This window comes from Apteryx rowi, unplaced genomic scaffold (assembly GCF_003343035.1).
Source record: "Apteryx rowi isolate R43461 unplaced genomic scaffold, aptRow1 scaffold_2, whole genome shotgun sequence".
Taxonomy (NCBI): Eukaryota; Metazoa; Chordata; class Aves; order Apterygiformes; family Apterygidae; genus Apteryx; species Apteryx rowi.
Genome location: NW_020448307.1, coordinates 3,454,575 through 3,476,600, shown reverse-complemented (window position 1 = coordinate 3,476,600; position 22,026 = coordinate 3,454,575). Strand labels below are relative to the sequence as shown.

Genomic DNA, 22,026 nt, shown 5'->3' with positions numbered 1-22,026 from the left:
CGCATCCTCCATCTCACATGTAAGAGAAAAATTTCATCCTTTAAATATTTATACTAATATTTTTTTAATAGGGCTCTCTACCAATGGTACATAAGGGAAGGTTATCTGAATGTTTTTAAATTCACAGGAAATTAGCATGCATTTCATATCCTTGAAGTTCTTTAAACAGTATATGCCAGTGGGTTTCATTTTCAGAATTCTCTAAAATTATTCACTTTTAGAATGTTAATGTATTTTAAATACTTGAGGTGAACCTTGCGCCATGAAGTTGGCAGTGACTGTAGCAAGCTGCCGCAAGAGAGAGGCTTTCAAGCCTGTGATCATACTGTTCTGAAAAAGTAGCAGAAAGTTAGCCCTTGTTTGCGGATGCATCTAAGCAAATTAATTTTAATTGATGACGTTTGTGGAATATCACTGTTTTAAAAACCTGCCTGCCACCTCTCCAGCATTCAGCTAGCAATGCCACCATAACGTAGAGGGTGTAGTACCAATTAACACTGGCTCTTCGCGTCCCGAAGGAGCGAACACTAAATAATCAGCTTGCTGCTGACGGAATCCTGCCATCCAGTCCCTCAAACGTGGTGGGGAATCCAGGCTTGAAGGTGAGTCGATATTCATACAAGTACTGGCTCGCTTTAACTTGTAGCGATGCAATGCCAGAAAAAGAGTTAGAAAGCAGTGACACTGTCGCCTTGACCCTGGAGGGTAAATATGCTGAAATGCTTCTCCAGTGCGCTCTTGCATTGCTCTCCCCTCTTGGAACCGTAAGAAAGGGACCATGCTGTTGTACAGACAAAAGATGTGAAATGCACTCAATGACTTCAAATCTCTTTTTTCTAGGAAATTGTCTCTTTTGCCATAGCCTTAACAGGGGAATTACCTTGCCAAATTGAGCTGCGTGGTTTGATATGCTGTTTCCTAATAGTACCAATAAAGAAGAAAAGGTTTCATATGATCCAATTTTATAAGGACTGCACCAGCACCTGAAGAGGGAGGCATATGTCATCCATTGTGTAATAAAAGAGCCATTTGCTGATGAGGTAATTAGGATTGAACTACTCTTTTTTAAATTTCTTTAATTGAATTTGCTTGTGGGAAATTAAGAGCAGGCAATCAAAAATTCATAAAGTGCTGAGATCAAATAGTAGAGGAAAAAGCAAGCAAATTTATGTCAGGTCTTACCAGCAAGAAATGTCTTGATGAATTTCTTTACTGAAGAAAAGAAACTTTCTCCCATTAAGGTGAATTATGACTTCCATCAATATTCTGATAAAAGGAATAAAATATTCCTGAAGAGCTTTCTGATTAAACTTCTCAAGATGAAAGTTGAAGCTCTATTTATGTAGGTTCTCATTAGTGGTTTGATTTTATGAAATGAGGAAAGAAATAATGAATAGGATAGTTTAAACAAATGATACATTTCACTTTTACTATCCAGGAAATCAGGTATTCTAAAATATTTATGGTTTAATTTTCATTTAGTACCAGTGGATATTATTCAGCAAAGTGAACTGTCCTTGGCTGCTGCTCGGCTGTATACAGGGTGAAAAGGGAAAGGTTTATCTGAGCAGGGTAGTTTGAGTTATGGGAAATTCATTTGCAACGTGGAGATGAAAAATGTAGTAGCTCTTAATTTAAATGCTACAAAAATATTAGAAAGGGGAAAAGGATATTTCTATAGCTGTAACACCGGTTATTACTATTATAATAGGTGTCTGCATTACTGAGCGAGCGCTGGCACCATGGGAGGCAGCTCGTGCTTTCACGTCTCACCCTCGTCCTGGTCCTGCTCCCAGCCCCGCCAGGCACCGCGCTCTGGAAGGTGAGCAGATTACTAACCTGGCAGAACAATTCTTCTTGGGATTTTTTTTTTAAATTCTTTTTCTTCCTGGGTTGATTTTGGTGCACCGAATGGGTTTACCATGCAGTTAGAGCTGGCTCAAGGTAAGCAGTGGGAGCATTTAGGACAGGGCCATGGGAACATTCCCCTTTCAGTAGCAGCAAACTGTTAATTTGGCTTCTCATAAAACTGTAAAACCATTATTAAGCTATCTCATAAAACCATCCCTGAAACAAGCGTTTTACGCTCTGGATCCTAGGTGAGCTATTGGTCCCTGCAGTCCCAGCACAGCCTGGGTTTTATCGCTGGAAGGCCAGGCTGACCTGAGGCTCGGGGGTTTGTTGGGTTTTGGTTTTGGTTTTGTCGTGTGTGTTGGGAGGCAAATCCCGGGTGGCCTCTCCGGGGAGGCCGAGGGGTGTCGCGATGTGGTGCCACGCGGTCCCAGCGCCGGAGCAGCCGTGGGGCTGAGCAGCCTGCTCAGCCTCCCCGTCCCAAACCTGACCTGAAGCTGCGGTTAGCACTCCCGTAAGGCTGAGTGGCTTTATGGGAGTGCTAAATCCTCCTGTAAGGCTGATAGAGCAGTAATCTTGAAGGCCATATATTCTAGCCACCACAAAGCAGCAGAATTAATAACATGATTCTTACGCTTTTCCTTTTAAAATTGAATGTTCTTTAAGGAGGAGCCCATGGTACTCCTTTTCTGCTAAACTTTTCTGCTACAGAATATATAAATATCCTCATTTTAACAAAAATGGTTACTATCAGAACTTCTCAGCTTCACCGTTTCCAATATATTTAATTAGAAAGTGAAGAGTGAGATCTTTTCTATAATTGGTTCTTGAATCATTATTAAAATCACTTAGCAGCCTCCTTAAATTTATTTTTAATTACAAGGTCTATTGCCTTGTTAAATTATTAACACTGAAAATCACTTATCTTGGCAATTTTGTATCTTTATTAAAATGAAAATACCAAGGTCATGTTATACTTATTGAGGTGCACTCATAGTTTTATTTATTATGGATTAAATGAAACCAGATCTAATCATTTTACTTTGTACGATTCTGTAAACAGTGTTGAAATGTATGTGATTAGCTATTTAAGGAAGTCAGTGGGATAAGAGCTTCATTTCAAATTCCCAGATATACTGAGGAGGCTGAACTATTATTTTAAATACAGATTACATGAATTAGGGGAATAATTCTTCATTTCACAAAGCTGATATTCGTTGTCAGCTAACTCTGCAAAGGTGTGGATTACGCTGCATATTCTTTAGCACCTTATGGCCTTTCATCTTCCAGTGTCATATGGTGACTTGTCACACGATTAGTGAAGGTCCTTTTTGTCTCTGCCATCGAGCTGCGGATTGTCAGAGGGGAAAACAGTTATGCTCTCTGTTCCCCCTCTGCAAGCGAGGGACAGTGAATAAAACTTTCAAAAGTACCTTTGTACCGGAGTTCCCTTTATCACATTGAGCCCCGATGGCTCCGGTCAGGCTAATGCATGCTTATTCTTAGTAGTTCTGTTAAGTTTCCACATGGATTTGTCCCGGGGTGGCTCTTCCTGAGCTGCAGTCACTGGGACAAGGAACATCAAGTAATTCTTTATGCAAAGTGCTCTCAACATCTAAAAAATTCTCCTTACTATATTGGCTGACGTCTGGGAGACAGACGCTTCTTGCACCATGTCAGTGATGAAGGTACAATCCTGAAAATTTTCCCTGGAAATGGCATTTCATGGTTTCCTAAAGTCTGGGAAGGGCAAGTTCATCTTCAGCTCACTGTCGATGCACACGTTAGTCAGCTGAGCCTCAGAAACGGGAAGAGTCTTTCTACACTATATGTAGACGGATTTGGAGAAGGAGCTCGTGGGCACTTTTTAGAAGAAAGCCAGGGATGAAGGACTGGGGAGGTCTCTGACTTCCCCGCTGCAGGGAAGCAGTAAGCCAGCCCCTTTCCGTTTCAGCAGTACAGTAGGGATGAGTCTTGCTCTGCTGGGAGCAAGGTGGCATCTGCGGTGAGAATAATCAGAGATTCCCGTCGTCCGTGGCACTTCGCCAGAGCATTATCCACTCCCATGCCTGGCACCCCATTGGTGGGTAAAGAGATAAAACACTACATGAAAGTCGTGTTATAGGAAGGATTGAGCGGTGAGACAGAAGAGGGTATTTTAACTGGCAATCAAGCTTGCCTTGCTGACGCTGGGAAGCTGTCACCGCTGCAGACAAGTTTTCTCTAAGTAATAGCCAGAAGAAAAATACTCACCAGTTGAGATGTTAAAATAACAATTCCCTTTCCGTGCTTCTCCTGTTGTACCGCTCACCTGAGCAACATCCAGCAGGGGGTAGTGTGCCCACACCGTACGGCATGGTCCCGCCGCCAGCAGAAAGCTGGAGCGGCGCAGAGCCTGTTGGAAAACGAGCGCCGGGATCCCTGCAGCCAGGCGCCGGCCCGGTGGGACCTGCCGCGTGATCCCGCGAAGCACATGCCTTTCACTGCAGTTGCTTGCTTAGGAAATGAGGAGCGGTGTCTCTGTCCTGCACTGCGCACCCGCTCGTCGGGTACGGTTGGCTTTGCACGCGTACGTGCCGAATTCGCACTGGCGTGCTGTCAGCGAGGTGGCAGCAGGTGCGAGGCCGGGAGGGAAGGGGACGCTGGGTGCATTCGAGGCCCCGCCGGGCTGGGGATGGGCTGCGTGGGCAACGGTCCCTCCGTGACAGAGTTTTGCTCTTGTGATATTCCTCCCGCCGAAGCAGTAAACGCTCAGATTTGCGCGCGCCAGCACGTAGCCAGCAGTCTGCGGCGCCCGGCACTGCACGGGGACCGCCGAGCCTGGGGTGGACGCAGCCACATGGGCGCTGGCTCTCCTCCGGCAGCACCCTGCCGCGAGCTGCTTGCCCAGGCTCTTCTCTACAAACCTCAGGAAATGGAGATTTCCCGTCCTTGCTCAGAAAGTATCTCCGTTGCCTTCTCCTTGTGCCGCTGCGCACAGCTGCAGCTCGCTGCCACGTACAGCTCGGGAACGTGACTTGCTCTCCGTAATGACGCCTGCTCGTGCTCAACCCCGTGGGCTGTTGTGCAGCGCTGGTATATTACAGTACTTTGTGGTATCCTGTAGGGCTACTGTCCATCTGGGTTTCTCTAGGGCCTCTTTTGTCTTTTTTGTTTGTTTGTTTGTTTTTTCCTATTTGGAAACTCTGGTTAGATAAAATGAGGAACTGGGGCGTTTTTCCAGGCTGTCCCATCGTGATATCTGTAGATGTCACAGATCTGCATGTGTGCAGCAGCTGCTTCACTGTTCGGTGCTTATGCAATGATCTCAACACACCTTGGATATGGTGGACTTGCTCTTCTTACACTGAGTTACACAGGCCTGTATTTTCCTACTGAAAAATTTGGGGCTCTAACATCATGAACGCTGATATATTAATCTATATGAGCTATTATAAGAGGTTTATATGAATAAAAATGGTCTTCACTCTTGTGCTGCTCAACAAAATAACCTCCAACTTCAAAATCACAGATATCTTCCCTAACCCTGGGGAAAACAAATCTGCTTCCACAGCCCAGCATACATTTCTATTATTGTGCAAGAGGAAAACACTGAAAAACAGACACCAATCTCTCTAGGCGTTACTGCGTGGTAACAGAGAAATAGATATAAGGAAAAAATGCTGCTAATTATGGGATTATAACATGATGAATTCTACCTGACAGCATCTAACCTTTTCCAGAGCAATATACAAATGATTGCTATGTGCTTGAGCAAATACAGATTTAGAAAGATGTCACCAAAACACCAGTTAATAGATTAATTACATTCATGCTGCTAACACCCATTTCTTTGTTGGACTTCATGTCTGAAGAGTGGTTATTTTATATTTGTAAATAGTTTGCTTGTCTAATTACTTGCTTAGCCATTTCTCCCCTCGAGTACACGCAGATGTGCAGTCATTGTACAGGAGTTGCTAAGGCCTGCGGAGCTGTACCGCTGGGCGAGAACGCTTACTAGAAGAGGCAGGGAGACTCAGATGGGAAAGGAAAACCTTCCTCCATCTCAGAGAGGCGTAAAAGTTCTTTGGTCGACTTCTGCTTGCTCTCAGATAGTCTCCAGTTCAATTCTTCTTTTTCTCTCAGTTCTAAAATAAATGCAGTCTCCATTGTCTAGAACAGCTGCAGACTAGACACCATCACTGTGGGAATTTTACATTTTTGGTAATACTCATGTGTCACCCTTTCTTGTTCAAGGCTAGACATGCTGTGTAGCTATTTGAGCCATCAAAGGCCATAGGAATCCTTCTTAGGGCTTTAGAATATGTGCAGAAGCCATATATATTCAATAAATAACAAATGAGAGCAGGTAAGTGTCTCTCATATCTTGCCCTCAGAAGCCAGGCTTTTTGATCCCAGAATGTCTAAAGCAAGCCCTGTATTAGAAACTCTTTCTTCATGTTTACAGCTCCAATTAACTTCTCTGATTGCAATTCCAAATACTGAGTGCTCAAAGGAGAGCTTTGTTAATGCTCAAAGGACTCCAATGTATCTCTGAGGTGTGTCAGTCCTTGATACTATTCTTCTTCAAGCTGTATGCAAAAAATAAAACTGAATGTAAAACTTAAAACACCCACTAAATTGATGCGGTTGTTAACATGCCTTCTTTCCAAAGATTAAGGTGATTGATTTCCTAACAGAGGTTAATCAGAACTGTAAGAATAAAAGGAAAATGGCCATTATGGCACCCACCACTACTCCTGGTTGACTTCCCGCTTTTTTACTTTAAAACACACCAGTCCTCAAATGTAGATTCTAGTGAGGTGGAAATATCTGCAGGAGAGATGGCTTCCCATTAAAATGTGCCAATGAAACTCTTCTGGACAGTTTGGAGCTAGCATGTTTTTTAAGAAGTGGTGGTATGACAGTAGCATGGGAGTGATATTGGATGGCAACTCATGATTATTTTTGTGCATGTGTTAAATATCTGAATGTACTTTGCATAAACTAAATACCTTTAGAAGTTGTGGACTGAATTGAATGCTTATTCACTTATTAAAAGTGCTGTGGCTCCCTTAGGCCTCTCCGACTTCTATCAAATATCAGAGTGGTGCCACCGTGGTGCATGCAGTAGTGATCTATTGTTTCTTTCTCATAGTAAAGTCTTGTAAAGCTTTGCAGTTCTTGAGATTAGTAATGGTAATGACTAATGGTCCTACCAAAGGTCCTAGATGGTCTAGCTGGGGTGCTAATAAATAACCGAAGATAGGCTAAGTTCAAATGGTAGAACTGAAATGTAAGTGAATATTGCAGGGCAGCATTGCTGCAGTGAACATAGCAAAATTAAATTAGTCTACATCTTTCTGTCTAGTTTCTTGGCATGTTGACCGGTGTTTTAATCCCTCTCTAGAGTGAATTCCAAGCAGATGCTTGTGTCCGAGGGCACCTGAGGGCTGAGGCTTTAGAGATGATGGTCCAGGCTCTGATGCTGTTACTCAAGCGGGATTATACCTTACTTCATAAGCAATCCCACCAAACTCAGTACAATAAACTGAGGAAAATTCAAGGCAATAAAGGTTCAAATTAAACTGAGCACTCTCTGAAGTACTGTAGATGAAACTTGTTCCTGTTGAAATGCCTTTGACAGCATGTGCTGGAATTACAGGAAGGACAAAGTGAGCTCAAAGTCTTTGAACGGGCTTTTTTTCTTTTTGCCAGATGGTCTCATTCTTGTCTGGGCATACAGCTATCTTTACCCCTGCCTCCGAATAGCCACTGGGATTAATGTCAGCAGTTACTGCAGGGGATCCATGGAGGGTGTGGAGCAAAAGGGAAAAGTTCTGTCTAGCCGAGAAAATAAAAGAAATTGCAGAAAATCAGAGGGTGTTTCTGGCTGCTTGGCCCCTGGTTTGAATGCAGTGAGAATGCAGTTTCTTCCCCTTCTTCCAAGGCTTGTTGTTTGAAGGTTTTTTAATACCTTACCCGTCTGGGAAAGGGGAGGGGAGTCATATATTAGCAGTGTGGATGGGGAGCTGCTGTTGTGTGAACATGAAAGGAGGGAAAAGATGCCACATTTTCTCTAAAAGTGAACAATCCCTTCTCTTCAATTTGCGGAGCTTGCTACAAAGCACGGCTTAAAATGACCAGTTGGCTAAGGAAAGGAGTTGGCTGCGTTCCCCTTCAAGTTAGAGACGTCTCTCTCTGAAGCTGGAGCCACATTCGTATTCAGGGCAGGAGAAGGGGAGTCAGCCCTTGCATAAACGCCGAACGAGTGAATGTCTGGGCTTGGGCTCGCGGAGCCGCACCAGCAAACCCTTCCCAGGCTGCTCCCATGCCTTCGGTGCCCGTGACCCAAACCGGCCTGAGCAAGCAGCCAGCCTGCAGCTTTTACAGATCAATGCCAGTCCTCCTGGTGGCTTCTCCATCCTGAAGGGTTACAGAAACGTCAGATATTCTCGCGATGGAAATGTGCTGTTTGGGTCATCACCCAAAGAGCAGTTGGTGCGGCAGTTAGTATTTCCAAAACCATTCACCCTGTGCTGGAGGAAGGGTGCCTTGTGCAGCCTCGGCATACCCGTGAGGACATGTGCAGGCGGTGAAGCCGCGTAGACCAGAGCAGCAGAGTGCTGGTAGATAGGGTCTGAGGCAGCCCAGCTCAAGCAGACTGCTACATTGACGTTTTGGCCAGGCTTTCCAGCCCCCGTGGCAGTCAGAGGGGGTGAATGTGGGCCAGCGTCTTGGCTGCTGCAGTTCACTGCCTTGGTGTAAACTTCAGCCAAGCTGATAGTGAAATCTGTGCTTTCCTCCTTTACCTGCACGGGAGCTGAAGGAGGGCTGGAGCACTGCGTCTGCTCACTGCAGTGTTTGGAGAAGGAGCAACTGGCTGATGACTGAGATAAATCCTGCCTCGGCGGTCGGAGGACAGACACGGCAGCTCTGGTTACTCTCTCTGGGCTCCTTGTGTAGTTGGTAGCGAGTGACAGACATTTTTGTATGACCTATTTTAGATATCTACTTTAGGGTGAGATGAATGGTGCCTTAGAGGTGCTTCTCTCTCGACTAAAGAGAGCCTGGGGCACTGGCTCGAATGCAACTGTCCGCCTCCCAGAGGTCTGCCGTTCATCGGATGAGCCCCCAGTAGCTGCTAGGTGGGAAATGCCGCTTACATGAAGGAATGATCTGACATCATCCTACTAATCCCAAGTAGTTTATTCCCCAGCCTTGGAATTACATGGCTTGACCAGCATTGCTGAGCCTTAATTAGCTGTTAGGAATCCAACAGTGATGAAGGCGTTCAAATAATATAGCTAGTTTACGTATTTCAGAACAAGATCATCTTGAAATATTTACTATAGAAGTGTTGATGGAACCAGCATGTTCCCGTCAAAACGTCTGACTGATGTGTTGGTTTTCCAATAACCCTTAGCTCTGACATATTTAAAAGTTCTTCCAAACAAATCCTTCTATCTTTGGGGACGTCATCTGGTTCTTTATATCCATCCTGCTAAAGACTATCTTCTTCCTTTTGAATATTTGAGTGTTGCAGTTTCTTTGGTTTGGTGAGTGGGGACATTTACAGATTTCTATACAAGTATTTACCATTTTTTGTGGAAACCTCTTTGGACAGGTAAGAGTTCTTCACTACAAAAATGATGTGTGCAATGCAGTTATTACCTGTTACCATCAAACCTCTTTCAAAACAAAACAGACCCTCAGATATTTTCTTCTCAATGGACACACAATACCCCAGGACACACAATACCCCAGCAGAGTTTTGACCTGAAAAAAGAAGTGCAAGAGACAACAGTCTTCTAAGTCTACATAGTTGCTACACTGAATTTATAATTCAGAAGAGATTTTTGGGACTTTACTGCTTTGAAGTGGCCCAAAGAGCGGGGAACATAACAGTTGGGTTGAGGTGAGAGCAGTCACAGCTGGCGTGCATCTCGCGTCGCAGTCCCACAGCAATATGCTCTCCCGTACTTCCCCATCTGCCCTTTGGGTTAGTAATTGGACATTTGAGAGCCTTTCCAACTGAAGTTTAGTGCGTCCTTGACATCGACTGAAAATACACGCTACAATTATTTTGTAGCAGTGTCCTTATTCTGCTCTGTGCCCGTGGCCTGAGGATTTCTTGGCCAGCAGCGGATGGGAGATGTCCAGGGGCACAGGCAAGCAGGGAGCGACCGCCCGGCCCCTGTCCCTCTCTTTCCATGGCATGACGCAGCCGAGAGTGCTCATCTGGTGCCACGCGCTGTGGGTAATTACCAGAGCAGTCAAAACTTTGGGAATCTGTGGCATTTGAAAGCAGAAAAATGTACAATTGAATCCCCTCCTCTTCAGTTACATTTTTATTATTCTACCACATTTTAGGGCTTACACGTGAACTTTTGTCTTTGCCTTTTTAAAGTAGCTTAACACTTTATAAATAAAGATAAGAGACCTATGAAAACTCTGGCGAAAGACAGTATTTGTGGTGATAAATTATGCAGTGGCCCTGCCAGTGATGTGTGTGTTCATTAACAGCATGATACGACACATATTTCATTTGATGCCAAGCTGAAAGACAAGCCTTTCCTTGTCTCTGTAACTGATCCACACATCCTAATTAAGCAGTAAGAACTTAACCCTGTGAGTAATGCAGCTTGGGCTTGTCCAAGCGTGGGTACACGGGCCGGGACCGCAGCCCCATGAGCTGGCAGCCCATCAGTGTTTATTCCCGACTAGTGCGCTTAATGACGGCCATCTGGGCTCCGGCGTGTTGACACGTACCTAGACCGACTTGCAACAACACAGCAGTAAAATTGCAAGATGCCGACAATCTGTTTGTAATCTTCTCAAGAACATCACCACCTGCACCCCAGGACTAAGAGGCAGTAAATACTGCCTTCTGGGCAGGACGGCTAAAACTTCCCCCAGTTTCAATTGCAAGGGTTGAATTTTGCAAATATTGTAAAGCTTTTTCAAGAATGCAGCATTTGCTTTTGCTCTTTTTTGTTTGTTTGTTTTTCTTTCTGTGACTTGCTCTGCTTTCCTGGGAGCCTGTTGTTCAAAGCTCAGCCCAAGGATTTATAGAGCCCTGCAAGAGCCCTGGGTTACAGCTGACCTCATGGCCCTAGGATCAGGTGAGATGCTTTGCAGCAAAATTGTGCATAGCACCTGACTTGCTCTCTATCACAGAGGGAAAAAGAGACTCTTAATTTAGGCACGTGTTTCCCAGTCCACAAAGATGTCTCTTCTGGCTGTAACAATATCTCAGTCTGAGGTAGGCACCAGGTATGAGCTATGAATACATCTGTTACTGAATGATAGCAATGAGATTTGTAGAAATGCCCCTGCAATAAAACATGGATGCTTTCCAACTACTGTTGGCAAAACCCTTGATTTGGTTAAGAGTTTATCATAACAAATCACCTCTGCTGGAGGTGGGCTTTCACGTGCCTGTGTTGCTCTACATGCTGTCTCCTGAATAGCAGCAGTCGCAGCAGTGGGGCTAAATCTGTGACAAACTGCAGAACAGACATATCCTCTATGACATTAATAAAGTAGCAATGTGCATTTACTTTGCAGCTCTATAATTTCCTGCAAATAATTTTATTACAGTGCTGTCCAAAGGCCTAAACCCAGTCCAGAGCTCTGATGTGCTGACAGACATTAAAAAAGAGTTAAGCTGACACAACACAGTGCTTCTCTATGACTTTCTCACGACCATTAAGACACTTTCTAGCCTGTGCATAATACTGCAGCAGTTGACTCTTACTGCCTTTGAATATGATGTTTATACAGCAGTTTGTGTTTTTGGGATGGCTGCAGCAGTTGATTTTTACCCACTCAGAATAATCTTAAAAGGAAATTAACACTTCTGTGGCAGCATCATTTACAAGGAATAGCATGCTCCTTATCTAGAAGATCATCACTGCTGTAACTAATTAACACAGCAGGCCTAATTGCTTTGTGTAATTGAAGGTGGAGTCCCACTTACCTCCATTTAGCCAGAGAGGAGAGAGAGATGTGGGGTGAGTTTCTTAAGTATATGTGGAGAGTGGCTCTATCTAATTCCAGTGCTGTTAGACCTCTCTCTATTTTTGGAAAAGAGATGCTATTTGACTTGCACTGCTGCCAAAATGGAAGTGTAGCAGGGATTACATAATAATTTGGAAAATGAATCTCTGGTTATTTAGGCAAATGCATGACTGGTGGCCATCTGCTTCAGCCTACAGCACCGTAGCGGAGAAGAAGGCTTGGGAGACTTGACAGAAGAAGTACTTGTCTCAGTCTGCCTTCTCCAGGATCTTCAGCCTTGCTGCAAACTTGTAATTCCTGCTGGAGGATCACCTCCGAAGGGTGGACCTGGTGGGCAGGAGATAGACACGCTGGCTGAAACCATTTTCATGACGAAGCCAGAGGTAACGACACAGTGCCACCTCCTTGGGTGGCGTAGGCTGGCAGAGCACCCATGTGGTGTGGCTGCTGTGCAGTGAGCCAGACCTGGAGCTGCTCGGAGTTGAGTGCCAGTTAACATGGGGCGTCCAAGTTTTGTGAGGCCGAGCTGAACTTTTTTTTGACAGTGGTGTTATTACGGAGGAATATTGAGGTCTGATGTCTGTAATTATTTCTTTCAAAAACTCTCCATCGGCTGAGTATTCAGAATATTTAACTAGCTGAAAGCTGTGATGTCTGCCAATCAGTTGCTGCCTCAGATTTCAGGCTTGAAGGGCAGAGTTATTCCTGAAGACTTATTGTTAAAGGAACTTACTAGTACAGTTGCCTCAGATCTCACTAAGAAACAAGATTATAGATGGGCAATGTTACCATGGAAAGCCAAACACCTTAATCGTACCCAGGCACGTAGTGATAGAGTTTTGAAAGCCATGCTACCAGAAAAGCCTAACAAAACCCTGGTGTTAGATAGACATTTAAATAGTAGCAAGTGCTTAAGGGGACTTCTAAGTGGCTGAATTTGTCGTGGAGCTTTGCAATTGCAGCAGCAAGTTTTCACTTCTATCTTGCGCGTATTTGACATGTAAATGTCTACACAGCTTCAGAGGACAATCATGAATTAAATCCTAGGGAAAAAAACTCAGATTTCCAAGAACTGGGAGTTTTAGGCCTAGGAACGCATTGCCCAGCAGAGGCTGCTGCATTGTCAGCTGGTTCCAGTTCAGGACTGCAGTGTGTTTTGCTGGTTTGGCTCAGTCCCCTAAAGAGCAGGGCTCCAATAGGTGCACTCCCCAGTCTAAATCTGGGCTAGACAAGACTTGCTGCGTGAATGAAAACTGCGAGTGTGTCATCTTCAGAGATCTGTTTTGAGGACGACTGTGTTACTCAAGTGACAGGATTCTCTTTGGGGAGCCGGGAGGTAAGAGGATGTATTTGAATATGCCCTTCTCCCTTCGGAATAGCGCTTCAGCACCGGCATCTCTTCCCCACATGAAATCACAGGTTTCATGATCAAGAAAGGTGAAGTGTCAGATATTTTGTGGGGTCTGTTAGAAATACTGCTCTTAAAATATTGTACAGGGAAGGAACCTGGCCACTGAGCCAGATTTATTTGTTCTGTGGTCTCCGGGGGTTTAGGTTGGTCACCCTTTCTTGCACCTGAGAGAAGGATTCACTCTGAGGAAGACGGAGAATAAATTGTGATATCTTCCCCCTTGGTGACGCAGGTCTTGGGTCCAATAACACTCCCCAGGAAGTATTTCTGCTGTTATGGGCTCCCCAAGAGTTGTGAAGACACTGTGTTTTCTTAGCTCACTTGGCTCCAGCTAGCCAAGGAGAGGGCAAAGCTGGCTGTGTTTGCAGTCCAAGTCTGGTCCTTTTTGGGAGGGTAGCAAGAAGTTGAAATGGCCAAGTGCCTGCTCCTGAGGGACCATTTTCAACCACAGGGCTGCAGCCTAGGCCCTAGGAAGAAAATGGTTGGATCTAGTGAATGAATCTGTCTTATCCCATAATTGCTGGGAAATAGATGCATTTTGCCCACAGTGGCTTTTACACTCCTTTGTGTTTGTGCCTTTTTTTTTTTTACTCGGAGGGAAACTGGAGGAGGGGGATTAGTCGCTTGCCCTTGGCCAGGAGTTAGGAGATGCTGGAGCATCCTCAAGGGTGGAGAAGTCAGAAGTTAGGCTATGCTTTGGAGCAAGAAGCCACCCCATGTGGGGCAGCAGCCAAGAGGATGCAGCAGAAAACTGGGCCTTTTTCTGGAGGAAAAATGACCAATATCCATGGGCCTGATCTAAATATACACAAAACCATGATAACCCACAGTCCCAGCTCTATTTAGCACAGCCAAAATAGTCTCAAGTGCCAAAACTTATGATGCAGCCAGAATAAGAAAGCTTTTACTGTCCCCCATAACTCAAGCAGAGTGAAGAAATCAAGTCATTTGGGGTTTCCTCATGTTGTGGAGAGACAATGAAAATGACTCACTTGGACATTTTATTATAGCCACTGGGAACCAAATGTAAATTATGCAGTTAAAAAATGAAGCCAATAAAAAGCAAGGAGATTTAAATAGGAAAGTGGCACATGGCAGTCAGATTTAAAGCCAGCTGGAGGTTATGTAGTGGCAATGAGATTAGGAAAGCCAAAGAGAAAGCCCAGGGACATAATAGAGCTGATTTGTTACAGGTACATAGCTGAAATAATAATAATAATAATAAAAAAAATTCTATTCTGCCTGTTGCCACACTCTCCCCCGATCTCATAATGTTAATAAGATCGTAATGAAATGCTGGCAAATTTTGGTCTCAGTCATAAAACTTGAAGGGCACGCTCTGGTCCTCTCCTCTTGAATGTCATAGGACAATGCCTCTCAAAGCTGCAGGCTGATATTAGTTTTTTCTCATGCAATCAAGTTATGAATATTTTGATGCATGTTCTCTTAGGCAGGATTTAGTGCCTGAACTGTGATCAGTGTCAGTAATGAGGTAATACGTTTCTTTCCCCTTCTCCTGTCTGCGCATAAAAAACAAGTATTATGAAATACAGCAGAGTGGCGAGTTTGATGTGAGCCAGGAGAACTCCTTCAGTGTATCCTCTGGAGAAAGCCTGATGCTCAGACCTGACTGCGGACATGGACTCATATCTTACGGATGCCTGCTAGTGTCACAGAGGATAAGTAATTTCCATGGTGGAAAAAATCGTGATCTATTATCTTGGAAGATGTTTCTTGGCCCATTTGAATTGCGTTAGCATGTTTCCTGAGCTTCAGTTTCTGAACATCATGAATCTCGGAAGCAAAATGAGAGCTGCTGTAAATGGATCAGCAAAGAAACCAGGCTAGAGAAAATGGGTAAACTCCTCTCAAAGAGCTAGGGTGGTCTGTAAAACCCAATTCACAACCCAACTATGAGAGCAAACCCGTGAACAAGCCCTGCCTCATCCAGACCCTCTCAGAGTCCAGGGAACGGTAGCTCATGGGTTGCATGCTTTGCGTTCAGATGGTTATTCTCTCATTGATGTTCACTAGTGAGTTGACTCAGCTGTTTCCTCACTCATGTCTGAGTAATCATAGTTAGGTCAGAGCAGAAATCTTTAGCTTTTAATTGCTCCTTTTATTCCTAACTCGGGAGGGATGTCACCAGCCCATCCCCGCTCTTGCCTCCCTCCTCTGCGGTATGTGCCTGTCCAGACCATGGCAGGACCTGCATGGAGGAGGCCACAGCCCCATCCTCATCTTCTTTCTTCATCCTGCTCATGCTTGCAATTAGAGATCTTTGTATTAAATCAAGCTTTGTAAAAATAAGTAAGTATACTCCATTGTGGTCGCAAGACAAGCTCATCGCTTATTACCTTTGCTCTGGCGTAGCAAGGACGGTTGTGCGTTTAACTTCAAGGCTTGTTCAAAGGGAATGTAGCGTGGTCACGGGCAGTGGTAGTGGTTGCTAGCATTTTTAATGCCTCCGTCTGTAGCTCTGTTCCCAGAAATGCTTTATTCGAAGCCAAGATCTAACAGAAGCTCCTGCCTTGCTGGTACCAACAACGCTTTTCATCCGACGCTTTCACAGCCTCACTCTGCCAAACTGCCTGTGTTGAGTGTTGCCATAGAAATTCCAGCTGCGCTGGCTGGCAATCTTATTCCCATAAAAAGTTCATAAGTTGGTAGCATTATTGCTTCAGAGGTAGTTCAAATGCTTCTCCCGCTGCTCTTCTCTTCCTTTTTTTTCCTGACTGTCCGCAACTACTTTTCTTTTCACTTATTTTCTCACCTCTCTCTCACAGTTACTGACCTCTGGACTTATTGCTGGGCAAAGTATTTGGGCCTTCCCAAATAAAGTACGCCGTCACCTTTCCTCCTTTGCTTTACAGCCAGTTTGCACACTGAGTTTGTTGGTTAAATCCCAAACGCATTGGAAATAGCGTTATATCCCAGTACCTGGCCTGTGCTGACTTTGGTGTGCCTGGGAGGGAGGCTGCCTCTTCTTTCTTCTCTGTAAAACAACCATACCTACATGCTGAGCAAATAATTGTTTTTTCAGGTTAGTCTTTCATTAACAGGTAAATAAAAGTAGGAAAGTTTTCATTTTGACCCCTAAAGATACGAGTAAACAATATCTTGCTACTTAATTAGATGTGTGCCCATTTTTAACAATTTTTTTTATGCCTCAGGCATGACAGAGGATAAGAAAACAAATGATTAGGGAATAATAGAGCCAAAAGCTGGCTCTTAGAAATAGGTTGTCCTTCTTTGACATAGCTTTTTAGCTTTAATTATCTACGTAATATTATCTCAAGAAAACCTGATTTTTCTGACTAATTAGTTAATCCCTGGCTGATACTGGTGGAAAACTGTGTTTCAGGGAGGTCTGTTGTTGCACATCTGAAGAGTAAGGCAATTAGTGGTAACATACACTAAAGCTGGGTCTCCAGACTTCTACAAAATGTGTAATGAGACAACTGGGATAGATACAATTGGGAGCCAAATGTGTTGCAAGTTGCTTACTGTTATTAAACCAAAAGCATGCAGTTTGGAGAGTGTCCCTCTTATCTGCCAAATTCCTTCACATCTCCCCCCCAGCGGGGTAGCAAGTCTTGGAGGAATGGCTGCTCTAAATTGGATGTTTTGATCAGAACAGAGCTCCCCATCCAGATGTTTCCAAGGGCCTTTCAGGGCTTTCTCCTACCACCCGATTCCTAGCAAGGTGAACAGCTTTGTTGTAAATACTGGATTGCAGCATAAATAATTGATTTTTCAGTTTCTACTGAGGTCTTGGCAACTGAATCCCTGGCAGCCTGGCAAATCTCAGCAGTGAGGTAGGAGGTCTTTTGTCTTGGAAACTTATGTTTTCTGAAGGTGTGTTTTTAATTGATGTGGCTATTATTTCAGTTGAAAGAAGGCATTTTATCAAATAAACACCCATCTGCTGCTTTATTCAAGAGCCTTATGAATTCCTGTAATTCCAGTCTTGCATAGACCAACGACAGGGTCCCCTGTGGATCTCTTCCTCAAGCCATCATTCACTTAGTTGATTCCCCAACACACACTTTAAGGGCTCTGTTTCACAAGTCAGCAAGTTCTCTGCAGACCTCCTAGTGCCTGCCAGGCAGGATTTGGGCTGAGAAGAGCAGGGTCAGGCAATGGCATGACATGCTGCTTGGCCGTGGTGGGCTTTGGGTGAGGCTTCTCTACCAGGGTTTCATCTTGGGCTGGAAGGAAGCTATTGCCCAAATATTGCATGCAGTGGAAGGGAGAACCAGGTCTCCAGCTGCTGGTGGTGATGACACCTAAGTTGCGTTCACTGATATCACAGGGCTGGGAACTGCTCTCCCTGGATTGATCTGAACTTGTGAGTGAGAGATACCCACGTCATCCAACGGAGTCTTGGACAGCAGTCCAACTCCTGGGCCTACTGATGCAGGAGGAGGTTCACATGGGTAGTAGGGTGAGGATGTATGTTTGGGGTATTCTGGTTTTTTTTTTGTTTTGTTTTGTTTTGCTTTATTTTGGAGAAGCTGGATAGCACTTGGACACAAGACACCTGCTCAGTGTCTGCAAGAGGAAGTCAGTATGACTGAGATCTATGTGCTTTCATCTGTGTGATTTTTGCCATTGAGCATCATAGATGCTTATCTGAAAGAAAACATCCGTATTTTGGACTTCCCCATGAGTGTTTGTGAGCCCAGGATTAGCCCCTGGTTTCTAACTGCTTGTCTGTGATGGCCTCAAAAGTGGGTTAAAACTAATGCTCTCAAATTTCTTTCTTGTGTGTAACTTCCACAGTGGAATAATCTTTTTCTTTTAATCATAGAGCGAGGGCTGAGAATCAGTGCAGTCCTAACAGCCACCAGGAACTCTTTCTGCCTAACTTCCATCGTCTCCCCCAGTTACCCCCCAGTAACATTATTATCAAATGCAAACAAATAATTTTCTTGAAAGAAATGACATGGCAGAATGAACTCCCAGGGTGTCTGTCTGGCAAAGTGGTTGGCTTCCTGGCAGCAAATTGCACTGTAGTAAATTAGAGAGGCATTTCATAACTTCAGAATTGATCATTTTTTAAATAAATGTTAATATATTCAAAGGAAATTCTGTGATCCAACTGTGCCAGCCAATGCATGCATTAAGGAAAAGAGTCAATCAAGACATAATTTTGTGATCATATAATTCAGAATGGCTGTGTATTCTTTCTAACTCACTTATTTTTTATTGCTACAGCTCTATTAGAGAGAGCCATAAAATGCTGTTTATGCCTGTTCATTTGTTCACTTGACCCTTATTTAAAATATAATTTTTTTAGAATTCATTTTAAACTGAAAACATCGCAAACTCTGCAGGTAATAAGGGTGTTAATAGGCAACAGTGCAGACTTTCTTGACACATTACGCATCAGTTGCTAATTGGACTTGGAGGAATTGCTGAAGTGTCTTACAAGTGTTGAGTCTGATCCACCAAAGAATCCTCTGCATTTATGTCAGTAAAATCAATTACCTGACATCTGGTCCCCTTCCGTTTCTTTAAGGTGAAAATAGCCTCTGTAGAGTTTGCATTTGTAGAGTGCAGTATTAAAAAGTGACTAAAACTTGACATAAGTGATACAGGTGACAGCAGGGCACAATGTCTGTGTTTTAGCCTGGTTTCCTGGAGAAATGGCACTTAGGTTATCAAGCTGCCAGTGCACGCGGTTGTGGGGGGACATATCCATCCTTCTTGCAACTTTTGAACCTGCCAACCAGTTATAACCATAGTTTCCAAAGGCAGAGACCTGGAAGAGATTCCCACCAAAGTGGTGCGGGAATTTCTCAGTCACAAGACCTGTCATTTCCTTAACTGCTGTAAGACGTCTTTCACGCTCTCTTTTATCTTTGGATTCTGTTGCCTTGGAGTAAACCCAGAGATAGACCTGCATGTTTCTAGTATTACTGGTCAGATGTGCAAGGTTGTATTTCTGGCTGTAATATAGTGTATTTGGTGCCTATCTCTTTCCATCGGTATATCTATGCAGAAGCTGTATCAGCCGGCAGATTACCTTTCCATTCATCTTCTGGCTTTATTGTTTCTTCTAATGTACTTACAAGGCTGCCAGTTACTTTCATCCGGCCTTTTTACTGCCTTGCTTATTTTTATTTTCATCCCGTTGTCTTTTAAGAGGTCTTTATGAAACAGTGTCTATCTGCTATGCATATCTCTTTTATTAATAATTCATTAATCATTTTATACTAGAGAAAAAAGGCACGAAAACCAACAGCTAGAAGTGATCACAGCTTGGGAGCTGTGCTGTGCATATTTTGCACCTCGGGCTGCATACTCCTGTCAGAGAAATCTGGAGGTCTGTCTTTGTAGATCTGCTCTTTTAAAAACCTGTGTGGTTTTTGTAACACGGAAGAATGTTGCCTGGAAAATTGATTGATATCAAGCAAAAATGGCACTATGTTTCTAGATCTGGTGTCTGATTTTTGCAGGGAGGCAGACATTCATGTATGTGCCTGCAAGAGTCTTCCGGGCAAAGCAATTACAGGTTCATCAAGGATTAAAATTCACCGGCAACTCCACAGTCATTTCAGTGAAGCTTCTGGTAATAAAGTCAAAATTGTTTCGATGAAATGTGGGAATTAATGCTGGATTCTGAGCAGGCAGCTTGTTTTTATAGCCAACATCATTTGCCGCTTATTTTTAATACATCTGGGATAGGGAAGTTTTGGTCAAGACTGGCAATACGTCCTCGGCCTGCAGCAGTATTGGGAAGTCCTTGCCCCGTGCTGCCCTGCGGTTTCCGTCGCAGGGAACGCAGCTCTGATGCAAGTGTGGATGCTGCCTTCATGGCTTTATTGAAAGTGATGAGTCTTCCTCCTAAATAAGAGCAATTTAGGACCTGACATTGCCTCTGAGGAGCTTAAACAGCTAATGCTGGGGGGTTCGGCAGCGCCCCTTCGGTTTCTCTCCGGTTTCTGACTGAGCTGTACGTCAACTCCTGCTCTCTGGAGTACAACACCCAGTTGTTTCCAAACCCGGTTATTTTACTATAACCAGATTTCTTCTACATGCCTTGGAGCTTCAAGTTAAGATCCACCTTTCACATTTTCTCTCTGGAAGAAAATGTGAAGGTTTGCGTAGTTCCCCTGTAACCTTCAGCTGGTTCAGCGCTAGCCCCGCAGTGTTACAGCGGCTTGGGGCTCCATTAATTATTTTGGAGACCTGCAGTGCGAGGTGGTCTGGGAACTCTGCAGCATAGCGACTGCCCCATTTATTGGACAAGAAGTAACTTTTTGGCACAGTTTTAAGCCCCTGTTAATAAATGGGGTCTGGTCACCAAAGACAGCGTTTTCCCTCTAAGGAAAGTGTGGAGCCTTTTCTTAGTCTGATTATGACCCAGAGTTTGCCTCATATAATCCTCTTTTTCAGGGCACACAAAGCAACACAGTGAATAAATGGGCTGGCATAACCCTCTGGAGGTAGATGAATCCCAAAATACATAAGATGTTAAACAAGTTTCCACACTTCATCCAAGCTTCTGCCACTAAGTCACAAGAAGGGATAACATTATGAGTTTGTAATTTATTTCCATATTCTTTAATCATATTTCAGCGGCTGTTTGGTTTATGACCTTTAAAACCACCTTAGATTTAGATTGATAAATGGGTGGCAAATAAATTTAGCAAAATAAGCAATTTCAGCCGATGGAAGGTCAGCAGAGGGCTGTGCAATCACTGCTTCTATTAATATGTTATATTTCAGTCAAAAGCTTTTAAATGTTGAAGGTTTTCAGAGGGAAAACCTATAGCTTTGATGAATGGGTTTATTCTAACAGCTGAATGGGAAATGAAAATCAAAGTAAGGGAAAAACCATCTTGTTCCTGTAGGAGCGAGAAGTTGTTACCTGTGGGTTTTGCTGTGGCATCCGGGCGGGATGGTGGAGGTTGCAGTGGGAGGTGGCTCGGCTCGCCAGTAAAGAGCAGGTTACATTTCCGCTCATAAAACCATTTGAATACTCTAGTAAATTAGTTAATTGACAGAGATTATTCCTTAAAAACTGCTATTATTATTATTGGCATGGGGCTTGAGCAGAAGAGAGCCACACAGGACAGGAAAAGTAAAGAGAGGTTTTTATTAGCAGATCCTAGCAGAGAGAGGGGAGGGGAGAGAGCGGAAGGAGGCAGGGAAGGGTTTGCAAGCTCCGGGAGACCGCGGGAAGCGATGTTTACCCGTCAGCACTAACAGAAGGTGCATTTTGAATTTGTAAATGTGACTTTTGAGATGGCATACTCATTACGCTGGGGAAGAGACCTTTCCGTGAGACTTGTGCGTCCAGTCTAAACAGATGAATGTGGATAAACATTTTTGGTTTCATATTTCAAATACTTTCAAACTGCTCTGCAAAAATTATTTGGCAAACACCGTGGATAAAATCAACAAATTGGTGAATCGCTTGCTGGCCAGTTGAGAACAGAATAAGAAGCAAACTGCTGAATTAATTACTGCTGCTTACATATTAGTTCAGTTAGATTCATAATGGTGTTCAGTGTTTAACTGACAAGAAAAAATAGTTCTCTCCTATTTGCTGGGGTGTAAAGGGTTAAATTAAGGGCAAAAGTGGTGTAAAAGCCTTTTATGGGATGGAGATGATCTTTTCATATTTAAAGCTATGGAGCTTTTGTGTGAGATAAGAACTCAGGTCTGTTAAAAGCAACAGTGAGAGAGAATCATTTTGGGAGAGATCCAGGAGTTACAGGAAAGGAGCACATTAAAAGAGGACTTAGAGC

The 22,026-nt window shown here is 43.8% G+C and overlaps 1 long non-coding RNA gene across 2 annotated transcripts; it reads left to right on the top strand.

Annotated features, from left to right (window-relative positions):
- Positions 1 to 449: 449 nt before the first annotated feature.
- On the top strand, positions 450 to 7,390 carry LOC112964930. 2 transcript variants are annotated; one of them, XR_003253129.1, is made up of 4 exons: positions 450 to 602; positions 841 to 1,040; positions 1,712 to 1,822; positions 7,241 to 7,390. It is a non-coding gene; the product is annotated as an uncharacterized LOC112964930 (long non-coding RNA). The 2 variants fall into 2 exon arrangements; XR_003253130.1 differs by lacking the exon at positions 7,241 to 7,390 and having other exon boundaries at positions 1,712 to 3,283.
- The last annotated feature ends 14,636 nt before the right edge of the window (positions 7,391 to 22,026 follow it).